At 34.0% G+C, this 24,079-nt stretch overlaps 1 long non-coding RNA gene and 1 other non-coding gene across 4 annotated transcripts; both read right to left on the reverse strand.

Moving 5' to 3' along the window:
• Positions 1-15,541: 15,541 nt before the first annotated feature.
• LOC112496614 (small nucleolar RNA Z247) lies at positions 15,542-15,678 on the reverse strand. Its single transcript, XR_003063138.2, has one exon. It is a non-coding gene; the product is annotated as a small nucleolar RNA Z247 (small nucleolar RNA).
• Positions 15,679-16,230: 552 nt separating this feature from the next.
• Positions 16,231-20,758, reverse strand: LOC102611928 (uncharacterized). 3 transcript variants are annotated; one of them, XR_371999.4, is made up of 3 exons: positions 20,311-20,704; positions 17,841-17,920; positions 16,231-16,587 (listed from the first exon to the last, which is right to left on the reverse strand). It is a non-coding gene; the product is annotated as an uncharacterized LOC102611928 (long non-coding RNA). The 3 variants fall into 3 exon arrangements; XR_003062071.2 differs by having other exon boundaries at positions 17,881-17,920; positions 20,311-20,702; XR_372000.4 differs by lacking the exon at positions 17,841-17,920 and having other exon boundaries at positions 20,311-20,758.
• Positions 20,759-24,079: the final 3,321 nt, after the last annotated feature.

Raw genomic sequence — 24,079 nt, forward strand, 5'->3', positions numbered from 1 at the left:
TCTGCATATGCCTTAAACTTTTGTGTCCTAGAAGGCGAAGATCTAATAAATCTTACAACATTGCGAATTTTAGAAATCGACTGATGATACTCTTTTAACCCTTCTGCAACAATGAGATTTAATATATGTGCACTACACCTCAAATGCATATTTTGACCCCCTAAAATTGCACTATTCCAATTGTTCACAACTTTTGACAAATAAAAGGCAACACCATCATTAGAAGAAGCATTATCAACCATTACTGTAAAAACTCTCTCAATACCCCAATCTAATAGGCATGTTTCAATTTGCCTACCAATTGTTTCACCTTTATGGTCAGCAACTTGACAAAAATTCAATATTTTTTTTGTGCAATGTCCAATTATCATCAATAAAGTGAGCTGTAAGACACATATAACAAAGATTTTGAGCTGAAGTCCATGTGTCTGTAGTGAGGCAAACTCTTTGATGACTACTAACAAAAAAATTAGTCAAATCTTTCTTTGTTTTTTTGTAAAGTTGCAAAATATCACGAGCAATAGTAGTGCGAGATGGTACTTTAAATCTATTTTCAAAAACTCCCAACATTTCCCTAAACCCTTCACCCTCTACAACTCTAAATGACATCTCATCTTTTATAACAAACTTAGCAATTGCTTCCCTACAAGCCTCAACATTATATGTCGTTGATACAAGGCTACATGGCTCTCCAATTTTCACTGGTTGGTAAGACAAAGTTTTTTGTTTTTTGTCCACTCGAGCTCGACCGGGATATTTTAGACATCTCTCTCTTATATGACCCAATAAATTAGATGTTCCTTTATGAAAACCACATTTATATTCTTTTCCACAATATCGACATTTGGATCTAGGATGCAGTGGATCAGAACTTAATTGGATAAAATGCTCCCAAGCTTCTGAAGTTGTGGATTTATTGGGCGTACCTTCAGCATTACTGGATGATTTAGAACTTGGGGGGTTGAATCTACAGCTACGCGTTTTCCTTTATCAAATTGAGAAGTCATCTACACCACCAAAAAGAAAAATCATGAAATTCGCGTGTTACATCCAGAAAAAGTAATATGATTGTTAGATCCACAGAAGCAACATGATTCAAACACCCCCAACAACAATTCTTTAATCTTCATTTTTTTAAAAAATAGCCCATCAAACAAGAAATTAACAGATTCAATTTTACCACAGAATAAAAAGCAAAAGCAACCGAATTAGGACATATAATCAACAAATAATTCTCTTCCTCAATCCCCAACAACCTTATTATTAATAAAAGAATATCAAAATCATTATCTCAAGTCACCATTGATAAAAAAGAAGATACATAATAATAATTAAAAAAAATCAGAATAAATGCTATCGAAGATAAAATCAAAATAATAAATTAGGAGAATATTTACAAGTATTGTACCTGAAGAAGGAGATAGACACACCGTGATAAGATTTAATAATACTCGTCGATATTGTGCGTGTGACTGTGATGGCAAGGAAGCAGGAAGCAGCTTAGGGTTTTTTTTTCGTTTGCAGAGTGACCACTGATTTGCGATTTTGGGTTATGCTAAATTGCTAATGCTAGTTTCTTTTGACGTTATCTACTTTATGTCATTATTATTTTTTTTTTTTTGACAAAAGCTTTAACTTTTGACTTTATTTCAATAATTTTTGACCGATTTCATATTTTTTATTTTTTTTATTAGATAATGATTGTTATGTTACTTTACTTAATAACTTTACTTTACTTTAATTTTTTTAATTATTAATTTAATATTTTTTGTTTTATAATTTTATTAAATAATGACTAAATTAAATTATAGTGTTTATATAATTATGTAATATTATATTTATAATATTTTTTAAAATAAATAAATAAATATATTTTTTTGCGGATTCACGGATTTTTGCGGATTCACAGAAGTAAATCCATATCCAATCCACCGACTGCGGATTTTTAAAATTTCAATCCAATCCAATCCACCAATCCACGGATCGGATTTATACGGATCGGATTTTTGCGGATCAGACGGATTGAACGGATCGGATCGGATTCTGAACACCCCTAATTGTCACAAAAAATCTGCACTGTCCTTTCCTTCAACCAAAGTTCATTCAGCAACCCTTTCAACCACATTGATTCTTTTACTACCTCTGTTGCAGCAACAAATTCTGCCTCAATAGATGACAAAGCTACTATGTGTTGTAGAGTAGCTTTCCAACTTATGAGACAGCTATCCAACATAAACATATATCTTGAGATAGATTTTCTTCTATCCAAGTCACTTGCAAAATCAGAGTCAACATAACCTCTGACTTCACAGACCTCATGCTTGGATTTTCCATACATCAGACCATGATCTAAGGTGCCCTTCAGGTACCTCATGACCCATTTCACAGCATCCTAGTGAAGCTTACCAAGGTTACTCATAAATCTGCTCACAACACTTACTACATAAGCTATGTCTGCTCTGGTGCAAACCATTGCATACATCAAACTTCCTACAGCTTGTGAGTATGGTATATCAGCCATCTGTACCTCCTCAGCATCTGATGTTGGAGACATGTCATCAGAGAGTTTGAATTGAGCTCCTAGAGGTGTTAGTACTGGTTTTGAGTGTATCATCTGAAATCTTTCCAGCACTTTGCTGATATACCTTGATTGGCTTAGAAATAAGGTACCAACAGCTCTATCTCTGACAATGTCTATACCAAGAATCCTCTTGGCACTGCCAAGATCTTTCATTTCAAATTCTCCCTTCAGCAGATTCTTGAGCTTTTTAATATCACTAAGATTTTTACCAGCAATGAGTATGTTATCAACATACAATAAGAGATACACAGCTCCACCTGAGATTATAATCTCATGATAGACACAACTATCATAGTTTCTCCTATAATAGCCATTGGATATCATAAACTGGTCAAATCTCCTATACCATTGCCTAGGAGACTGTTTCAAGCCATATAGGGATTTTTGTAGAAGACACACATAACCCTCATGTTTCTTTTCTTCAAAACCTTCAGGCTGAGACATTAGTATCTTTTCTTCAAGGTTACCATGTAGGTAGGCAGTCTTTACATCCATTTGTTCAAGCTCTAGATCAAACAAAGCCACCATAGCAAGCAGAATTCTGATTAAGCTGTGTTTTACCACTTGTGAGAAGATTTCATTGAAATCAATCCCCTCCTTTTGTGTGAAACCCTCTTGCCACCAGTCTTGCCTTATATATTGAGTCTTCAACACTTGGAATGCCCTCATTTCTCTTGAATATCCACTTACAGCTGACAATCTTCCTTAGGGATGGCAAAATCCGGGTCCGGGTCCGGGTTTAACGTTTCCGGTTCCGGACCCGGATGAAAATTTACGCTCCCGGATTCGGATATAAACCTGGATTATTTCACTCCGGATCCAGTCCGGGTTCAACCCGGAAAAATTCGGGTTTCCGGATTGCGGGTTTCAAACCCGGTAGTTGGATGAAGATATATTTAATACTTGCCACTTTTTGGTTCTTTGGAATTACAGAAGCAAAAAACAATAGGGTGAATTCATGGGATCACAACCAATTTTGCTTACTTCAATAATAAAATTTATAATTATATGGATATTATGTGCTAAGATGCTGCGTTTGGCTATTAACAACAAGAAAAAAATTAATAATTACCGAAATTAAGCAAAAGCAAAAAATTAAAAGAGAAATACAGAGAAACGAAAGAAAATTTCAGGTCGTAGCTAAGGCAGTGATGGGCCAGTGAAAAATATGATTGCCGGCGAGAAGGGGCTAGCAACTAGCAGCAAAGCTTGCTCTTTGGAGAGAGATGAGACCGAATTTGACGATGGTGGAGCTGGGTTTTTGATAATAATGGATGATGAATTGAGATGATTTAATTGATGATGTATTAATGAACTTGGTCGTTGGGGATGAAGAAGACGAAGATTGAGGTGGCAGTCGCTAGGGATGAGGGAGATGAGGTTTGAGGTGGCCGCTGGGGATGAGTGAGATGAAGATGGAAATGAAGATTGAGAGATGGAGATGAAGATTGAGAGATGAACTGATAAAGATTGAGGGATTGTTTTGTTTTGCTTATGTTCCCCCCTCCCCTCAACAAGGTGGCGGCTGGTGCAATTGTTTTGTTTTGCTTTAAGGTTTTGCGGGTTTGTCTTGTTTGCTTTTATTTTTTTTTCTTGCCCAATTTATTGTTTAATGCTTATATATTTTTTAGTTAGTAATAAAAATTAATAAATAAATAAATGGTAGTCCGGGTCCGGGTTCCGGAGATCCGGGTTCACCTAAACCCGGACCTGACCCAGAATATATCCGGGTTTGAAAAATTACAACCCGGATCCGCATTGTTAATGCATCCGGTGCGGGTTGAACCCGTACCAGATAATCCAGGTTTGTCCGGGTCCGGGTCGGGTCCGGAAAAATTTGCCATCCCTAATCTTCCTGTTCCCTGGATTTGGAACCAAGGTCCAAGTCTGATTCCTTACCAGAAAATCCATCTCCTCCCTCATAGTTTTAATCTAGTTTCTGCTGTTCTTACTATTCATTGCTTCTCTATAGTTGTTCCCTAATCTTCCTGTTCCCTGGATTTGGAACCAAGGTCCAAATCTGATTCCTTACCAGAAAATCCATCTCCTCCCTCATAGTTTTAATCTAGTTTATGCTATTCTTACTATTCATTGCTTTTCTATAGTTGTTAGGCTCTTTAATTGCAACATCTTCTGCACTCATCAAGGCATATGCAACCATATCTCCATATGCATATCTTGCTAGGGGTCTGGTATGTTTTCTTTCTCTGATATTGTTGTAAGTCAGTTGCTTGTGGAACTTCACCTTCTGTTACTTCTGCATCTTGAGACTCAGCTTCAATAGCTTCTGGTTGTATTTTATCTTCATAGGCATTAGACAACTCCACCTCAATCTTTTCACCTTGGTCAATTTCTACCGTGGCTTGTGTGTCACTTGTATTGATGTCAATAGCAGAAGTGACTTGATCAAGGTTATTGATCATAGCCACTTCATTAAACTGGACATCTCTACTGATCAGACACTTTTTAGCCTCTATACACAGATCCTGTAGCCTTTGACCCCATCTGGATAACCAACAAATACTCATTTTATAGCTCTTGTATCAAGCTTCTCTTGTCTGACATGGACATAAGCAGGGCATCCAAATACCCTAAGGTGTTTATATCTTCCAGGTTTTCCAAACCAGAGTTCTTCAGGAGTTTTGAAACCAATTGTAGCAGATGGACTTTTGTTCACCAGGTAACTAGCTGTAGAAACAGCTTCTGCCCAAAAACTCCTAGGAAGCTTAGAGTTTATCCGTAAACATCTTGTCTTGTCAATAAATGTTCTATTCATCCTCTTAGCTAAACCATTTTCCTGAAAGGTGAATCTCACTGTTTTGTGCCTCCTAATTCCCCATTTCTGGCAACATTGCTCAAACTCTTTATTACATAATTCAAGTCCATTGTCTGTTCTTAAGCATTTTACTTTAAAGTCGGATTGAGTTTCCACCAAAGTCTTCCAAATCTTGAACTTCTTCCAGGCTTGATCTTTGGTCTTCAGTATGTAGATCCATACTTTCCTAGAGTAGTCATCTATGACTGATATAAAATATCTTCCCCCACTCAAGGATGGCACTTGTGCTAGCCCCCACAAATCAGCATGCACATAGTCTAATGGTTGCTTAGATATATGCATGCCCTTTGGAAATTTAGACCTGTGTGCTTTGTCAAAAATGCAATTTTCACAAAAATCTAGCTCATCTATTCTATCACCACACAACAATCCTTGCTTACTCAGCTCTTGTATTCCCCTAATACTCATATGGCTTAGTCTGAGGTGCCATAACATGGTTCTATCGACATCAGAGACAGCAGGCATTACAGCTGACACAGGTACTGATGACCATTCTAACACATACAAGCCATTTTTCTTTACTCCTTTCATTATCATCTCAGTCCCTTTTATAATCTTTAAACCACCATTTTCATATTTAAAGCAATATCTCATACTATCCAGCATGTCTAAAGAGATCAGGTTCCTCTTTAGCCTAGGTGCATGCCTTACATCACATAAAGTTTTGACAGTCCTATCAAACATCTCTATTTTGACAGACCACATACCAACAATCTTACACACATTGTTGTTACCCATCAATACTCTACCACCTTCCACAGATTCATATGTATGGAAAAGGCTTTTATCAGGACACAAATGAAATAAACAACCTGAATCAAGAACCCACTGACCTTTGATATTGCTGTTTGAAGCCACCAACAAATCAGCACTATAGTATCCATCATCATAGGATTCATCTGAGGCCACTGCTGCATCCCCTGTTCTTTTTTTTTCATCCTTCTTTTTCTCAGTACAATCTCTGATGTAGTGACCTTGCTTTTTGCAGTAGAAACACTTTCTTTTCTTCATTTTTTCTTTTGCAGATGCATCATCCTTTTTAGCTTGACTCTTGTTCTTGTTCTTCTTATTTTTCTTATCTGTTCTGGCAAATAAACCTTCACCATTACTATCTTCATGCCCTTTATTCTTCTGAATCTCCTTAAAGCTCAAAGAGGCTTTCACATCTTCTAGAGTTAGAGTGGTTCTTCCATAGAGCATGGTGTCCACAAACCCTTCATAGATTTTAGGCAATGAACTCAGTAAAAAGAAAGCTTTATCCTCATTCGTGATTTTTACATTTTCAATTCCTTCAAGATCAAGAATGATCTTGTTAAAATTGTCAATGTGTTCTTGAATTGAGATCCATTCTCTCATAGAAAAGGTGTATAATCTTTTCTTCAAGAACAGTCGATGTGCCAAGGATTTTTTCATACACAGAGCCTCCACCTTGTTCCAGATACCAAGGGCAGTCTTCCCTTAAAAAATCTCCCTTAAAATTGAGTCACTAAGACTCAAGATCAAGGTACTATGAGCCTTGTTCTATATCTGTCTTTTCTTCTCATCAGAGACTGAGCTTGAAGCACCTCCAAGATCGTCTTCTTCCAGGGCTGATTCGAGACCCTGATGAACAATGAGAGCTCTCATTTTCATCTTCCAAAGTGAAAAGTCACCACCAATGGTGAACTTTTCAATATCGGGCTTTGGAAGAGACATGTTCTTGAACCACCAAAGGCTCTGATACCATTTGTTATAACTCAATTAACGTATTGAGCTTTTAAAGAACAAATCAACACAAATTAATTAAGAAAGAAAAACAAGAGAAACTAAACAGAGCATAGTTTCAAGTACACAACTTGATGAAGGAAAAAAATGCTCTTTTATTGATCTCAACAAAACGAAATACAAGCTAATCACCAAGAAGGAATTACAAGGATCACAAAGAACCAAATGGCTTGCAAAATGACCAAGAAAATAAAGAAGATATTGATATGATATCAAAGGCTAAAACACATGTGTTTTTATTCTGGTATTTCTAGAAAGCTATAACGAATTCATAACGAATTCTGCCACATCAGCGTTAGGATTTCAACTAGACACCTCCAGCTGAAGTCGATCTGCACAATGCCCCCAGACTTCTTCAACTCTTGCATTTAAACCCAACGACCAGCAGCTTATTTCCTCACAGATTTTTTAAGCAGTATAAAAATGGTGCTTGAAAGTTTGTCAACATGGCTCAAGCAAGTACAGAGGATGGTGATTATATCACTTGCATTTGTGCTAAATGTCGAAATCTCCATTCTCAACATGTTGACATTGTTTATGAGCATTTGGTTATAACTAGAATGAATCCTAATTACACTACTTGGGTTCTCCATGGGGAAATTCCAAGTGTGCGTTTACAACATATAGATTTGGAAATGTTTGATGCTTATGAGATTTATAGGGATACATATCATAAGCCTAGTGACAATGCTAATCAACCCAGTGATGCTTATGAGAACCCCAATAATCATGAAAGAGTATATCATGAGAGAAAATGTGATGTTTCTCTTCATAAAGATGATGTTAAAGCTCCTCTTTATCCTGGTTGTACAAAGTAAACATGCTTATCAGTAGCTACAATTTTACTTAAACATAAAGTTGATAATGGTCTATCCAATAAAAGCTTTACAGATTTACTTCAAATCTTTAGAGATATTCTTCCTCTAAAGAATACAGTTCTAAATTCTATGTATTCAATAAAAATGTACTGAAGGAATTTGACTTAGGATATGAAAAGATAGATGCATGAATTAATGATTGCCGTTTGTTTAGAAATGAGAGAAAAGATATGGACACATGTCCAAAATGTGGTGCTTCTAGATGGAAAGTTAATCAACGCACTAATAAGATAAAAAAAAGGTATTTCCAGTGAAGGTGATGCGCTATTTTCCAATTCTTCCTAGGTTTAAGAGAATGTTTAAGTCAGAAATAATGACTAAGCAATTAATATGGCATGCCAAGAATCAAAGCCAAGATAGCAAGATGCGACATCCTGTTGATTCACCATCATGGAAAACAATTGATAGGAAGTGGCCAGAATTTGCTTCATATCCTCGAAACCTTAGACTTGGACTTGCAACTGATGGATTTAATCCATTTCGTTATCTTAACTCTATATACAATTGTTAGCCAGTGATAGTAGTGACATATAATCTTCCTATGCATGTTGCAAGAAAACTTAATGTTGACCTTATTAATTCCAGGTCCAAAACAACCTGGAAATAATATTTATGTATATTTGGAGCCACTTATAGAGGATTTGAATGAATTATGGAACAATGGGGTAGATATATATGATAGAATTTCTAAGTCCATATTTAATTTAAAAGCCATTTTATTGTGGACGATTAATGATTTTTCAGTATATTTTAACCTAGTTGGATGAACTACAAAAGGAAAATTTGCTTGTCCTATATGTGGTTTTGATACATGTTCTTATTCGTTACCACATAGTAGAAAGTTTGCATATATGGGCCACAGAAGATTTCTTAACCCCTCTCATTCATTTTGTTTTCTTTCAAAATGCTTTGATGGAGATGAGAAAACTAAGGAAAATCATAAGTCACTGACTGGTGAAGAATATTGCATGAAATAAAAGATTTTGTTAATGATTGGGGAAAAAAGGGTAAGATGAAAAGGAAAGAGAAAAGGAAGAGAAAACGAGATTCGAAAGAAATAAGGCATATATGGAAAAAAGAAGTCAATATTCTTTAACTTGCCATATTGGGAGGTATGTCATTTTAATTGCTATTTAATTAAACTTTTTTATTTTTGTTTTAATAATGTTTATTGTAAATATTTATTCAAATAAATTTTTTAAAATTATTTTCAAGGTTTAGTCTTGTGTCATAACTCGATGTAATGATTGTGGAAAAAAATGTATGTGATAGCATTATTAGTACACTGTTAGATTTGAAAGGAAAATCAAAAGATGGGCTGAAATCTCATAAAGATTTAGAAGAACTGAGAATTAGATCTGATTTGCATCCAAAGCTAGAAGAGAATGGAATATGTTTACCAGCAACCATGCATACACTTTCTAAACTAGAGAAGCAAACATTTTGTAAGAGATTGTTTTATTTGAAGTTTCCATACGGATACGGTTCGAACATTGGAAAGTGCATTTCTATTGAAGAATGTAAAATCACATGTCTTAAATCTCATGATTATCACATTTTAATGCAACAATTGTTATCAATAGCAATTAGAGGGCTTTTACCAAAGGGACCACAAATTGTAATATTTCAACTTTCCACATTCTTCAATGAATTATTCCAAAGAGTGATTGATGGAACTAAGTTCGAAGAAATGGAAAATGATTTTACTGGGATTTTATGTATGTTCGAGATGCATTTTCTACCTTCTTTTTTTGACATCATGGTTCACTTGACAATCCACTTAGGACGTGAAGTCCAACGATGTGGTCTAGTGCAATATCACTAGATGTACCCTTTCGAGAGATATTAATTATAATTTCTCTTTTACATTATATTTCATTCTACTTTATTCAAAATACTTAAATATAATTGATTTTTTTAATCTAATTTTTTTTAGATTTATAAAAAATTTAAAAGGATATGTTAAAAATAATGCACAGCCTGAAGGATGCATAGTTGAATGTTATCTTGCTGAAGAGGCCATGAGGTTTTGCGAGCAAGTAAATGCAATATGTACTAAACTTGATCACAATGAACAATTAGTAGGAGGGCGTCCACTCATGGGTGGAAAGCCAACTATAATATCTTATGAATTATTACATATTGCACATTGTTATGTATTATATAATACTACAGAAGTGGAACCATATATCGAGTAAGTAAAACGAAATCCAGCCTTACATTATTTACAATTATTATTATTCTTAACTTTTTTCTTTTATTTTTCTATATAGAATGCACAAAATGGAGTTGAAATCTTTAGATAGACGATTGTGTAGACCAAAGAGTAAAGTTTTACTTCAAAAAATGCACACAAAGACATTTTGCATTTGGCTGTCAGACAAGGTTGTATAGTATGTAACTTTAATTAACTATAAAATATATGCACTTTTATATGCTAATAAAAATTTAATTGAAACAAATTAAGTTCTAAGAAAGTAGGGTCAATGAGATGTTAAAATTGCTTGCATGTGGACCAAAAAAGACATGTAATGTCATATCTTGGATTCATTATTAATGGAATTTGTTTCCACATAAAAGAAAGTGAGAAGTCTAAAAAATAGTGGTGTCTTTATTAAAGTAGAAACAATATGCAGATCGAGTGCAAAAGACAACAGCCAAGTTATGGAAAAGATCATTTTACTATGGAATAATAAAGGACATCATTTTATTAGATTACCATACATTTCGGGTTCCTTTGTTCAAGTGTAATTGGACAAACATTACTAATGGCATTAAAACTGAAGATATGTTTACTATAGTGAATCTTTAGAAAGGGCAGAAACAATTTGAAAAGGATATTTTTGCTTCACAAACAAAACAAGTGTTCTATTCTTGGACAGATGATACATCATCATATTACATTATGTTGAAAGCACCACCACAGTGATCCTATGACATGGAGATGTACAAAGATTCAGATTTTACTTCTTATACAACATTAGATGCATCAGTACTTAACTTACCTTGTAAAACAAATGAGGATATACAACATGTTAGAAAGGATTGTGAGGATATTTTTGTATAATTTGTGTATGTTTTCTTTGTTTTAGTGCTCGTTGTTTTTTTTTTTTTTTGGATTTTTTTTTTGTGCTTGTTATAACTTGATACAATTTGAATTCAACTAACATTTTTTTTTTTTGTTCATTTGACAGGATCTTGGCACATGTGATAGTAGAAATTCAATAATGTTTGGAAAACAGAGAAAACTTCCTTTGATTTATTATCACTAAATCATCATTACAATGAATCTGTACATTATTCCTTTTATATACATGAGTAGCTGATTTAACTAACTTTACAACTAATTACAATTGCTAATGAGCTGATTAAAACTATCTAACAAACTAACGAGCACAAGGAAGGCTGTAACAGATTTTCCTAATCTTCACATGTGCAAGAGATTACAAAACCACCAGGCTCCAGCTGGCAAGCCATGTCATCAACTTGTATCTGTAAGCTGCAGGTGTTACAATCCTCTGCTTCACTGGCCACTCTACACATATGAGCTTCCTTTACATCCCCTCTCAAGTTCAAGGGTCTGCTAATCACATTGAGCTTGGATCGGAAGTAACTGAACTTAGGAAAAGACAGTGGCTTAGTAAGGACATCTGCAACTTGCTCTTCAGTGGGGATATACCTCACTTCTAACTCTTTGTTAATAACCTTGTCTCTAATATAATGAACATCTAGCTCTATATGTTTTGATCTTGAATGAAAAATTGGATTTCTAGCTAGATCTCCAGCACTTTGGTTATCACACCATAGAACAGGAGTTGGTAATTTTGTGATGTTAAGCTCAGAAAATAAGAATTACAGCCAAGAGATTTCTGAGCTAGCTACTGACAAGGCTCTGTATTCACTCTCAGTACTAGACTTTGCTACAATGGCTTGCTTTTTAGAAGACCAGGAAACCAAATTATTACCTAGGAAGATGCAGTAAGCTCCAATGGATTTTCTATCATCAATGTCACAAGCCCAATCAGCATCTGAATATCCTGTCAGTCCTATAGTTTCCAAAGTTCCCTCCTGCTGAATGTATAAACCATATGTGACAGTTGCTTGAAGGTATCTAAGTACCTTTTTGCAAACCAGTGTTGAAGTGTAGGAGCACTTAGGTACTGACTAAGCTTGTGAACTGAATATGCAATGTTTGGTCTGGTTAGAATTAAGCATTTTAACCCTCCAACAATGCTTCTATAGAGAGTTGGATTCTCAAATTCTGCACCCAATGAGCCCTTTGCTAATCTCTCCAACTTGTAGCATGTGCTGAAAGGAGTGTCAATTTCTTTACAGTTTTGCATAGAGGCTTTTGACAGCAGATCCTTGATGTATTTAGTTTGAGAGAGATGCATTCCATGATCTGTATAGGAGACTTCTACACTAAGGAAATATGTTACTAGACCCAAATCCTTTAATGCAAAAACCTTGCTGTGCTTAGCAATAAAAGATTCGAGCAGATCAAAATCTGGTCCAGTGATCAAAATGTCATCTACATATATTAAGACAAGGATTATGCATTTGACATCATGCCTGACAAACAGAGAAGTATCAGCCTTAGAATTTGTGAAATTCCAGCTTGTAAGACATCCCTTAAGCTTATCATACCAGGCCCTTGGAGCTTGTTTTAAGCCATAGAGAGCTTTGTTTAGTTTACAGACACATCCTCCCTGTGAAACAAAGCCTTCTGGTTGGTGCATGTACACATCCTCAGTGAGATCCCCATTAAGAAATGCGTTATTGACATCAATTTGCCTAACATTCCAGCTTTGCATGACTGCCAAGCTAAGGATAACTCTGACAGTGGAGGACTTCACTACATGACTAAAAGTTTCAGAATAATCGATGCTAGCTCTTTGATGAAACCCTTTTGCAACCAAACGAGCTTTGTACTTAGAAACTGAACCATCAGTATTATATTTGGTTCGAAAAACCCACTTGCAGCCTACTAACTTGTATTCTGGATTCATTGGTACTAGGCTCCAGGTCTTGTTTCTAATGAGAGCATCAAACTCAGCTTGCATTGCTGCCTTCCACTTAGAATCAGACAAAGCTTCATCAACATTGGAAGGTTCTAGGCTGTTATGAGCTGTCAAGAATGCTTTTGGTTTGAATATACCAGCTTTGGCTCTGGTAATCATAGGATGAGTGGATATGATGGAGTTTGGAGGTGAGGGAAGTGATCTGGAAGCTGATAATGGCATATTTGAAAGAGTTTGATTGATTATAAGTGAAGGTGTAGTGTTTGAGGTAGCAGCTGGAGTGGTGTTTGAGGTTGCAGCTGGTGATGTGATGTAGTTATTTGGTGAATGAAGTGATGAAGAATGAACTAGTGATGTAGGAAGAGGAAGTGAGATGATGTTGTGAGTAGAACTTGATGCATGAGAATTCGTATCTGCAGGAGCAACTTCAAAAGGATTCTGATTGCTATTAGGAACTGAGATATGATAGAAGTGTAAGGTATTGTAGAGAAAGTCAGAGGACTTTGAAGGCATAGATTGCAAGAAAGTGGGATCAGTAGAATATGGAAAAGAAGTTTCATCAAATAGAACATGACTTGCTATGTAAACTTTCCCTGATGAATGGAGACATTTGTAGCTTTTGTGTAAAGGGTTGTATCCTAAGAAAACACATTTAGAAGTATGAAAATGAAACTTGTGAGGATTGTAATCTCTTAGAAAAGGAAAACAAGCACAACCAAAGGTTTTGAGAAATGGATAATCTAGTTTTAGATGGAAAAGATATTCATAAGGGGTTTTCAAATAAAGAACAGGGGTTGGAAGTCTATTTATAATATAAGTAGCTGTATGAAAGGAATCCCACCAAAATTTTATAGGTAACTTGGCCTGTGCAAGTAAGGTTAAACCCAACTCAGTGATATGTCTATGTTTCCTCTCCACAATGCCATTTTGGTTGTGAGTATATGGACAGGAATGTCTAAACTGAATTCCTTCTTTCTGAAGAAAGTGAACAAATGACCTATATTCACCACCCCAATCAGATTGAAGACACTTTATTGATTTGTCTAATTGTTTCTCTACTTGAGCTTTAAAAACTTTGAATACTTGAAAGGCTTCATATTCGGTTTTTAAAGGAAAAATCCAAGTGAATCTTGGGAAATCATCAACAAAGCTTATGTAATATCTATATCCTTGGATAGAAAGTGTAGGAGCAAGCCCCCATAGATCTGTATGTAGAATTTCAAGTATGGTTTTGGTTTTGGTTTCAGTTACTAGAAAGTGAAGTTTATGCATTGTTCCCAACTTACAAGCATCACAAGAATCAAAAGCTTTATTTCCATTGATGGTTTTAAAAGATGGACAAGAATTGATTACATGATTCAACACTCTAGCATTAGGATGACCTAATTTTTGATGTAAAATCATAGTGCTCAACATACAATTAGAGTTTTGACTACACTGTGCTTCAGAAAGTGACTGAGAAATAGTTTTATTCTGACATTTAGAACTAACAGCAGAAAACATTGAAATGGGTTGAGTTGAGACGGCTGACTGAACATGAGCAAGAAGACCTTGGTTTGACAGATAGGGAGAAGGTTTGTTTGCTGAGACTAATAGCAATCTGTACAATCCTTTTTCAGCTTTGCCCTGCAGTATGATCAAATTCCTCACCTTGTCCTTAACAAAACAGAAATCATTAGTAAATTCTATCACAACATCATTATCTCTAGTTAGTTTGGATATACTGATCAGGTTTTTGGTTATTTTAGGCACAAGGATAATGTTGTTCAGCTTCAGTTCAAAATCATTTACAGACCTTTGCATTCTCAAAACAGCACAGCCTGTATGTGTTATGCATAAACCAACACCATTTCCAATAACAAGTTTAGAAGTACCTGCAAAAGGTTCAGCCATATGCATATTGCTCACATCATTAGTAAGGTGGTGAGTAGCACCACTGTCAAGATACCAATTTGTATCAGCTGGAGCATCCATGTTGGCTAAATAGGCAGCCTTTTGTCCTCTATTTGGAGGTGGTCTGTAAGCACCTGAAGCCATGAAATCTTCTAGTTTCCAGCAGACATTGGCAGTGTGTCCAGGCCTGAGACAGATTTGGCAGGTAGGTTTTGAAGTATTCCACTGAGGTTTAGGATTAATAGGTTTGCCATTGTTAAAGTTGCCAACTCCAGTGTTATTATTCCAGTTACCTCCTCCTCCTCCTCTTTGATTGCCTGATTGATAGCCTTTAAACTGATTGTTAAAACTAGTACCAGCACCAGCAGAGTCAGTGTCAAAATTCCCTTTATAATAACCACCATTTCCAATTCCAGAACTATGACCATAACCATAGCCACCAAAACCTCTTCCACCTGACATGTTGTTCTTCTTAACTCCTCTGTTTTGAGCATAATTTGCCTCAAAATTGTTCTTCATATCCACACCAGCAAGCATTTGTGATTGTTGTTCAATCTTAGCCTCTTGAGTTAAGAGCATAGCATATGCCTCATTTATATTCATTTTTCCAACTCCTACTTGACCAGTAATGTAAGTAGCTACTGAATTATAATCTAGTCCTAGTCCAGATAATACATGCAAAATCAAATCATCACTACTTAAAGCACTTCCTGCTGCAGCCATATTGTCAGCTATATTTTTCATCTTAATGAAATAATCTGTGATCTTCATATCATCTTTCCTTGTTGAATTCATCATGTATCTTAAATGTAAAAGTCTAGACTTAGATTGCGATCCAAATTATACCTCAATAGCTTTCCACACTCCGAGTGATGTTTCCAGGTTGAACACCAGAGTAATGATTCCTTCACTCATTGAAGAGAGCAGCCATCCAAGCAGCACCTGGTCTTGAGATCTCCATGTTGTGAATTCTGAATTTTCCACCGATCTGAGTTCATCATCAACTCTTTGAGCTATATGAGATGACGGTGGAGTGATTGAATCATCAATAAACTTTTCGAGCCTATTTCCACGAATTGAGGCTAGAATTTGAGATCGCCATATGAGATAATTTGATTGATCGAGCTTGACTGGTGTATTAAAGGTAAAAGAAACAGTAGTTGAATTTGCAGTAGCATTTTGAGTTTGATGTGAGGAAGAAGAAGCAAGATTAGCAAACGCCATTGTTGGCTCTGATACCAAGTAGAAATTCAATAATGTTTGGAAAACAGAGAAAACTTCCTTTGATTTATTATCACTAAATCATCATTACAATGAATCTGTACATTATTCCTTTTATATACATGAGTAGCTGATTTAACTAACTTTACAACTAATTACAATTGCTAATGAGCTAATTAAAACTATCTAACAAACTAACGAGCACAAGGAAGGCTGTAACAGATTTTCCTAATCTTCACGTGTGCAAGAGATTACAAAACCACCAGGCTCCAGCTAGCAATCCATGTCATCAACTTGTATCTGTAAGCTGCAGGTGTTACAATCCTCTGCTTCACTGGCCACTCTACACATATGAGCTTCCTTTACAGTGATCAATTGGAAAGAAATACAACCCTAGCAAAAAGTTTTTTTTTTCATAGTTCAGTGTAAGCTTTTTTTATTAGTGTTTATTGTTGTCATATATATCTTTTCTACGTATTGCTTTTGCTTTGTTTCTCTTTTATATTTTTTTTCAAGTAAACATGCCCATTAACCAATTCAATGTAGGACAGCATCAAATTGTTTACAAAATGCTAAAAACAATTAGAGAAGTAAGTTCTTATTTAAATATCAGCAGTTATTAAAAATGTTTTGTTGATTTATTCTAATTTGAATAACATACATGCAGTCTTCTAAACAAGCTGAAAAAAAACATAAGAAAGAACTTGCAGCTATAGTCACAACTCTTAGAGATAATAATGAAGATATAGAAAGATTGCAGATTTTGATTCAGATAATTCAACTTATCCCCCCTTATGTACGAAAAAGAAGAAAAAGAAAAGAAAAGGTCTTACAAAGATTCATTTGGCTGCACCTTTTAATGTAAGTCATGATTCAGTATTATCGGCTTAGAATTTGTTATTTTGATTATTTTAATTTTGATTATGTTTATATTGTGCTCTATACAAGCAAAAAAAAAAAAAAAGCAAAGAGAAAACGTGTAGTTATCTTAGATGAGCTTAAAGAGATTTGAGTTTAGTGAATTTGATTCTGATTGTCCAAAAAAAGAAAAAGAAGAGGGGACTTATAGATGTAAGTTATAATTCAATATTGTCAACTTAGATTTGTCTATTTTCATTATTTACTCTAATTTTAATCATGATTATATATAGTCCTTTAAACAGGCAGCAAAAAGAGCAAAGGGAAAACATATAATTGCTAGAGATGAACCTGAAGACAGTGAGTTTAGTGACTCTGATTCTCATAATTCAATATTTCTTCCAAAAGTGAATAAAAGGAAAAGGGGTCTTGCAAAGATTGACGTTGTTGCATCTATTGATGGCAAACGTATGGATGTTTCATTTAATGAGATTGGGTAGGTTGTTGGTGATAATTCCATTAAATTGTCTTCTTATATTGGTAGCTTGGTAAAACAAATGATGCCTATAACATTGAATAGTTGGCATAAAGTTGATGAAGATTTAAGAAAAATACTTTGGATTTGTGCCCAGGTAGTGTTTGATATGTGTTGATTTATGATAAAATGTATATCTTCTAGTATTTCCTTAACTAATAAACATTTTTTACTATTGCAGCAACAATTCATCATTGATTATTGTCACAGAGACTATATTCTTATGATGATGGGAAAAATTTGGAGAACGTACAAGTCAGAGTTGTCAAGAAAAATAAGATGTGATCAATCACCTTGCTGCATTGAGAGAGATGAAACCTCAAAACATCAAATCTGAGCAAAAGTGGAATAAATTCATTAGAGATAGAAGTTCTATAGAGTTTCAGGTCAGTATGATTCTTCTAAATTGTGTAAGGAAATTTTTATGTAATAATTCACTCACTTTTCCAGTTCATCTAGTTGAAAAGCAAATATTTACAAGCTTTGAGGGCAAAGCAAAAAAGAGTTCATCGTACAGGCCGTAAAAGACTTCCTCGTTTGAGACATGAAATAGTAATTTTTCTTGTTAAGTTTTTATTCTTATGCATTACCAGTAGTTCGGTAATCAAATAATGATCTATATATTTTGTAGATAAAACAAAATCCAAATTCATCAATAACTCAAGTTGACATTTGGTCTCATGCCTATTCAAAGAAAGATGGAATTCCAATTGATAAAGAAATTACTGATAACTTGGTGATTAATACTTTTTCTTTTATAACAATTTTATTTACCAGTTAATTAGTTTGCTAATAAGAATTTAAAACACATGCTTACAAGAAAATATTAAATAATATATGAGGACACATCCTGACTTAGGTAAATGTACTGTCAAAAGTGATGCTTTAACTCGTGTATTGGGAAAAGAACGTCTTGGACGAGTGCGAGGATTTGGATTCGCAGCCACACCTTCTAAATTGGCTTTACAAGCAATTACCCACTCAAATGTTTCTCAGCCTGAGAGCAGACTAAATGATCTTCATGCCAAATATAATGAACTTCAAGCATCATTCATCAATTACATGAGGACACATGAGGTAATGAATGTATATGTCTTTTTATATATGTTACATTTGCTTAGTTGTATATTGAACTTCAAGTCTCATTTGTTAATTACTGAAAGTTGGTATTAATGAATTTAATTTGAATATATGAGTTATGACACTTTCTGAAAGTTGGAAGCCATATTGTTGGTTAGTATTGCTCTGTTTTTTTTTTTAAATTATTTATTTGCTTTTAATGCAAGTTTTTAACTTTGGTTATAGCTAGAAGTAATCTTCAGACATTTTATGTACTTGTAGGTTCAAAATTGTAGAAATGAAAAAATGCAAGATTTTGAAGATAATTCACAAGTTTTAGATAGTTTTAAGAAAATAATTATATTCTAAGACTAACACCTTTATGGATCATTTTAAGAAGTCAATAATTATGTTCTAAGACTAATACCTTTGTTTCATTGTTCTTGTTTGTGATAGATACAAAGCACCAACAGACATGGATTTAATGAATCTAACGTGGAGAATACACAATGCAAATTGTTGGATTGGAAGGGCATAAGAAAAGATTTCGGAGAAGGAACAGTTGCATCAACAAATCCACTTTCAAAGGCACATCACATGGATCTTGGACCAAATTATTGGAAAGTTTAGGTTACAATAACAATAATAGGAAAAACTCCTTTATATCGTATGACATCTGATTTTTATGTTCTTGATGATGAAATTGGAAGCACAATTGCTTGGCCGAAGAACTATGTAGCCTTAAACTAAATTGTTTGTTGATGTATTGAATATTATTGACCTGATGTGTACAATCTATATTTGGATATTCAATTTTGATGTTTGTATGGACATATGCAGTAACTTTTTAAATCTCTATATTTGTATGGACATTTAATTTTGAAATTTGGATATTCTCTTTTGAAAAATTGTATGAATATTTAATTTTGATATTTAAAGGAACAAGTGAATGTTGGTTTTTGGCAGTACAGTTTTTGCGGCGTTTACCCAATGTTATTTTGTCTTTCCAACATTTTTATTATACTCTTTTTACAACATTTGTTGACCGCTACATTAGACATTCTACCTTTTACAGCATCGTCCAAAATAGCGTTGGACAAAATGCTACATAAGACTTAATGAAGCGTTCATCAAATGCTGCAAAAAGTAAGCTTTCTTATAGTATGTCAATTTTTTTAACTCATTTTTTTTTTTTGGGGCACAACAAAAAATGGGTTTTTCTTTTTAATTCTCACTTCCACAAGTTGCAAATTGTTTAAGTGAATTCCATCCAAAGCAAAGCTTGAAAAATCTCTATTTCTCTCTAATAACAAAAGCCCAATTTGCCTAAACCATTTTCTCTCTTAAAAAATATATATGTTTTTAGAGTGACAGTTAATAAATTCAAATTGCAGATTGTTTAAGAGAATTCCATCCAAAGCAAAGCTTGAAAAATCTCTATTTCTCTCTAATAACAAAAGCCCAATTTGCCTAAATCATTTTCTCCCTTAAAAAAAAATTATTTTTGGAGTGACAGGCAATAAATTCAAATTGTGCATCATCAACAAAATGGCATTTGTAGTGAAATCATTATCATGAACAATATCATTTTTATATGCTATTAAAAACAATTAATCAAATCAATCAAATAATTACTCAAAAATTTACTTAAATAAAAAAAATACCAGCTGTGACAAAGCGGAGAGAGCAGCAGCAGCACGGCGGAGACGGGGCAGCAGCGTCTACGGCGGAGACGGGGCAGCGACAGTGGCTGAGATGAAGTAACGACAGCCGCAGAGACGAAGTACAGCAGCTGGCACACCAAGAGAGAGTATATCAGGAGAAATAAGAAGAGCGAATGATGTTGGATGAAGATAAGAGGAGAGAGAAAGTACAGATTTGTTGTGACTGGATCAAGAAAGGTGAGGGGGAAGAGAGAGCGTTGATGAAGAGATAAGGATGCGGAGGTAGTCACGAGGTTGGTTTTATTTTTTAATTCATTTTTAGGTTTAGTTTTGTAATATTTGGAGAATGTTTTTAACATGTTTTCAGTTTACTAGTTATAATAATGAATCTGAATTTTTTGTTTTGTAATCTACTTTTTGAATATAATCCACTGAACATGTATTATATATGTATTATGAAAACGAAAATAAAAATAATGCTTGGAAAATGGTACCGAACATGCCCTAAGTTCTTTTGATCAACTTTAAACTTTATGAAAATTCTAAAAATTTACTTCAATATTTGATGAAATATATGTATTTTTAAATGGATTTAAGTCTATAAAAAATTTAAAAATTAGTTGAATATTTGTTGAAATGATCAAGGTGTTGTCGAATGACTTTAAACTTAAAATTAATTTAAAAATTTACTTCAATATTTGATTAATGAAAGTATTATCAAATCATTTTTTCTCCAATTTTTATTTTTTGGGGTCTATCATCATGTGAGCTTATTAAGGACGTCAAGTAATTAAAATTTAATTTAATGCAAATATGAAATATAAAAGAGTATATTCCTCAATATTATATGACTTATGTCATTAAACAAAAGCTTTCTTTTTTACTCTATTTATATTGCCTCTGTGTTTACATATTGTCAAATAATTACTCACTCAAACATAGGGATGGCAAAAATCCCCACGGGTACGGGTACTCTCGGGAATTTTCTCCATTTGGGGAGGGTACGGGGATAATTTTATACCTAATTTTTTTTTTGGGGAGGGGACGGGGATGAGGTGGAATCTCCATCCCCTAACCATTTCCCCATTTTAATTTTTAATTTTATTTTTATTTTTAAAATTATTAATAAATAAATAACAAAATTATAAATATTGTTAAAAATAATAAATATCAAAATAGTTGTATGTTGGGAAAGTGGTCACCCTTTGCCGGGAATTAGTTGAAGAGTATTAATTGAAGTTTTCACCAACTGTTTATTGCTTTGATTATACTGGTAGTAGTTCTTCTACTAGATCTACAGGGGATTCTTATAAGAAAGCAACTAAATGGATGACAGGTTTTGATGATTATGTAAACAATGGAGATTGTGCAGTTGTTGCAGATGAATTAGATTCATATTTGGATGAGAAAGTTATACTTCGGATGGAAGATTTTAATATTTTGAGTTGGTGGAAGACAAATGCTAATAGGTATCCTACATTAGCTCAAATTGCTAGAGATATTTTGGCAATTCCAATTACAACAGTTGCTTCTGAATCAGCTTTTAACACTAGTGGTAGAGTTGTGAGCCCATACCATAACAAACTTTATCCAAGCACATTGGAGGCCTTAATGTGCTGTCAAAGTTGGTTACGAGCTTACAATAGCGGTATGAGTTTATTTTAATATGATTAATTTAAAATCGAAAATAAAAAAATATATTAGACTATTAGTTATTCGGGGACCGGGGACCCTCGGGGATCCCCTGTTATTATTCGGGGAGGGGATGGGGATTCTCTCAAGCAATTCTGACGGGGACGGGGAGGGGACGGGGACATATGCAAAATATCGGGGATGAGTATGGAGAGATTGGTCCCCTCCCCTCCCCTCCCCATTGCCATCCCTACTCAAACATCATATGTATCCATTATAGGTACAAAATTTGGATTTCTTTTATTTCTTTTATAATTATTCACTAAAGGGTATTAGCCTATTTTCAACAATTGTTATCATACCTAAAAGTTAAGGATCCGGATTAAGGGAGATCGGTGTTAATTGGGACATAGAGTTTATCTTTGTGTAGGTTGGAAATAATTAAGGGGAGGTCAATAAAAACTACCTTTTAATTTCCACACCATCAATTCACTTCCTTTCCTCAAGCATAACAAATATAATAAAATAGTTGGAAAATTTTGTAGTCACATTTATCCATTTAATTTAAAATACAAATTTAAAGTGCTATTCTTATTTTTACTCATCTTATCTTCCACGTATCCTATTTTAGATCTATTTAATTGATTTGATGATTAATAAGAAAAATAATGAAATCATAAACCTAAACTACACATACTAATAATGTACACGGGTTGTTAAATTCTTAAAAGGAACTAATAGAGAATCCATCTCTATTTACCAATTAAATACTCATTTTTACTCCATGGTCTTCAAAATCAATATGTAATCATGCATTACATATTAGCTAATGAATTATTCCCTAACAAATCTCAATCCTAAACATATCTTAAACCATATGCCAATTATGGAGCCAGCCAGCTCCCCTTTGAATCCTAGTCATCTTTTTTCTATTTTCAACACATTATAAAACAAACATATATTCAAAAGAAATTATTTTTATTAAGATAAATGAAATTTGAATGGAGATAAGTCTCAAGTGGCCAAATCAATAAAGAATTTTCTAAAACCAAAAAAAAAAATTAATCTATAATTTTCTCCTAATGAGACATGTTAGGAAATATGTCATATTTTTCAATATGTGTTTCCTATGATATTTTCTTATTTAGTAGGATTCTTATTTAAGGAATAAGTAATTTTTCTTTTAATATTTGACTTATTTAAAGAGGAGTATAACTAGTATAATAAAATGAATACTTCTATAATAAACAATCACTATATATATAGAGAGAGAGAGAGGTTGGTTTCACTTGTTGATATAACACAACAATTAGTTCTTTGCAAGTAGACAATTTCTAATGTGAGAGAAACAGTAGGTCAATTGAGAGATTGGGTGTTATTAGGGATTTGGGTGTGAGGAAAAAAAAAAGAGTGATTGTAATAATTTTTCACATAGTGGATTTTTCTCTCGTCATCCTTGGCAGACATGGTTTTTCTCCAGTATAGGAGTTTTCTACGTAAATTCTTGCATCGTGTGATTGGTTTTATTTTCCATTTATTTTTCTATTATTATTTATTTAATATTTTTTCTTACAAGATCTTAGGTGGAATTAAAATTCCCTAACAAATGGTATCAGAGCTAAAGGTTGTTTTGCAAAGCAATTATTTATGCAACAAGTTTTCAAATCCTGTGAGAATTGAGGTTGAAAAGTTCAATGGAAGAATCAATTTTGGCTTGTGGCAAATTCAAGTCAAAGATGTATTAATTCAATCTAGGCTACACAGGGTTATAAGGCTTTAAAGGACAAACCATCCATTGCTTCTAGCAATGATTCTAGGAAATCTATTATATGCGATGAAGATTGAGAAGAATTGGATGAAAGAGCTGCAAGTGGTATACGATTATGTCTAGCAAAGAATGTTCTTGCAAATGTAGGAAAATTTCCTTCAGCAAAACAACTTTGGGAGAGGATAAAAAATTTGTATCGGATAAAGAGCATCTCTAATCATTTGTATCTTCAGGAGCAATTTCACACGCTGAGAACGATTGAAGGTACAGAAATTTTCAATCATCTTAGTGTTCTCAATGGCATCGTGACAGAACTAGAAACAATTAGAGCTAAATTGAAGACAAAGACAAGGGGCTTAGGCTATTGTG

Source organism: Citrus sinensis, chromosome 1, assembly GCF_022201045.2.
Source record: "Citrus sinensis cultivar Valencia sweet orange chromosome 1, DVS_A1.0, whole genome shotgun sequence".
NCBI classification, from domain to species: domain Eukaryota; kingdom Viridiplantae; phylum Streptophyta; class Magnoliopsida; order Sapindales; family Rutaceae; genus Citrus; species Citrus sinensis.